The sequence below is a fragment of the Trachinotus anak genome, unplaced genomic scaffold (assembly GCF_046630095.1).
Source record: "Trachinotus anak isolate AG129_WGS33_773 ecotype Australia unplaced genomic scaffold, CSIRO_AGI_Tana_v1 ptg000109l, whole genome shotgun sequence".
Lineage (NCBI taxonomy): Eukaryota > Metazoa > Chordata > Actinopteri > Carangiformes > Carangidae > Trachinotus > Trachinotus anak.
Window position 1 is genome coordinate 227,501 of NW_027273960.1, and position 2,500 is coordinate 230,000.

The window sequence follows — 2,500 nt, forward strand, 5'->3', positions numbered from 1 at the left end:
GATGTGTGGCTGTGGAGGTGCTGTGTGGGCCTTTAATATCACAGGGCCAGTGGCTGGGTGATATGCCTGGGTGCTGGAGCTCTGACACAGGGCCAGAGAGGCATGTGTGTGTGGCTGTGGAGGTCCTGTGGAGGTGCTGTGTGGGCCTTTAATATCACAGGGGGAGAAGCTGGGCCATGAGCCTGGCCCCTGGAGCTCTGATACAGGGGAGAGAGGCATGTGTGTGTGTGGCTGTGGAGGTCCTGTGTGGCCCTTTAATGTCACAGGGCCAGTGGCTGGGTGATATGCCTGGGTGCTGGAGCTCTGACACAGGGGCAGAGAGGCATGTGTGTGTGGCTGTGGAGGTCCTGTGGAGGTGCTGTGTGGGCCTTTAATATCACAGGGGGAGAAGCTGGGCCATGAGCCTGGCCCCTGGAGCTCTGATACAGGGGAGAGAGGCATGTGTGTGTGGCTGTGGAGGTCCTATGGGGGTGATGTGTGGCCCTTTAATGTCACAGGGCCAGTGGCTGGGTGATATGCCTGGGTGCTGGAGCTCTGACACAGGGGGATAGAGGCATGGATGTGTGGCTGTGGAGGTCCTGTGGAGGTGCTGTGTGGGCCTTTAATATCACAGGGGGAGAAGCTGGGCCATGAGCCTGGCCCCTGGAGCTCTGATACAGGGGAGAGAGGCATGTGTGTGTGGCTGTGGAGGTCCTGTGGAGGTGCTGTGTGGGCCTTTAATATCACAGGGGGAGAAGCTGGGCCATGAGCCTGGCCCCTGGAGCTCTGATACAGGGGAGAGAGGCATGTGTGTGTGGCTGTGGAGGTCCTGTGTGGCCCTTTAATGTCACAGGGCCAGTGGCTGGGTGATATGCCTGGGTGCTGGAGCTCTGACACAGGGGCAGAGAGGCATGTGTGTGTGGCTGTGGAGGTCCTGTGGAGGTGCTGTGTGGGCCTTTAATATCACAGGGGGAGAAGCTGGGCCATGAGCCTGGCCCCTGGAGCTCTGATACAGGGGAGAGAGGCATGTGTGTGTGTGGCTGTGGAGGTCCTGTGGAGGTGCTGTGTGGGCCTTTAATATCACAGGGGGAGAAGCTGGGCCATGAGCCTGGCCCCTGGAGCTCTGATACAGGGGAGAGAAGCATGTGTGTGTGGCTGTGGAGGTCCTGTGGAGGTGCTGTGTGGCCCTTTAATATCACAGGGCCAGTGGCTGGGTGATATGCCTGGGTGCTGGAGCTCTGACACAGGGGGAGAGAGGCATGGATGTGTGGCTGTGGAGGTCCTGTGGAGGTGCTGTGTGGGCCTTTAATATCACAGGGGGAGAAGCTGGGCCATGAGCCTGGCCCCTGGAGCTCTGATACAGGGGAGAGAAGCATGTGTGTGTGGCTGTGGAGGTGCTGTGTGGCCCTTTAATGTCACAGGCCCAGTGGCTGGGTGATCTGCCTGGGTGCTGGAGCTCTGACACAGGGGCAGAGAGGCATGTGTGTGTGTGTGTGTGGCTGTGGAGGTCCTGTGGAGGTGCTGTGTGGGCCTTTAATATCACAGGGGGAGAAGCTGGGCCATGAGCCTGGCCCCTGGAGCTCTGATACAGGGGGAGCATGGATGTGGCTTTGGAGAAGGCAAATATCTAGAGTCTCCGCTCCACTCCCCTCTTTACCTTCCTCGGTGTAAAACTTTGACCGCCAGTTTTTCAAAGTCTTACACCGAGGAAGGTAAAGAGGGGGACCGGTCGGCGAAACTAGAAGTTTCCCCTCTCTTACCTTCCTCGGTGTAAAACTTTGACCGCAAATTTTTCAAAGTGTTACACCGAGGAAGGTAAAGAGGGGGACCGGTCGGCGAAACTAGAAGTTTCCCCTCTCTTACCTTCCTCGGTGTAAAACTTTGACCGCAAATTTTTCAAAGTGTTACACCGAGGAAGGTAAAGAGGGGGACCGGTCGGCGAAACTAGAAGTTTCCCCTCTCTTACCTTCCTCGGTGTAAAACTTTGACCGCAAATTTTTCAAAGTGTTACACCGAGGAAGGTAAAGAGGGGGACCGGTCGGCGAAACTAGAAGTTTCCCCTCTCTTACCTTCCTCGGTGTAAAACTTTGACCGCAAATTTTTCTAAGTGTTACACCGAGGAAGGTAAAGAGGGGGACCGTTCGGCGAAACTAGAAATTTCCCCTCTCTTACCTTCTCCTGCCCTCGGTGCGAGCCGGTCTCTCCCTGTTTTTCAAAACACCTTTCGCACGATTTCAGAAACCCAGTTTTCGGAAACGTGAACCTCCAGGGATCGGCCCCGAGGGCGCCGGGGACGCGTGGGCCGACCCGAGAGGGGTGCGAAACGGACTGCCGCGGGCAGCTCGGCCCCTCTCAAAGCTGCGGTTCTCTTCTTCTTTCACCCACTGACCGAGCGGCACACGTGACCCGCCATCGGAGGGCCCCCGCCGGCCAGCCCAGCGCTGGTGTTCGGGCGGACGGTTCCTCCGGCCTGCGGGTTCGCCTCCATGGCCCAGGGGGGGCTCCGAGGCGCGGAGGGGGT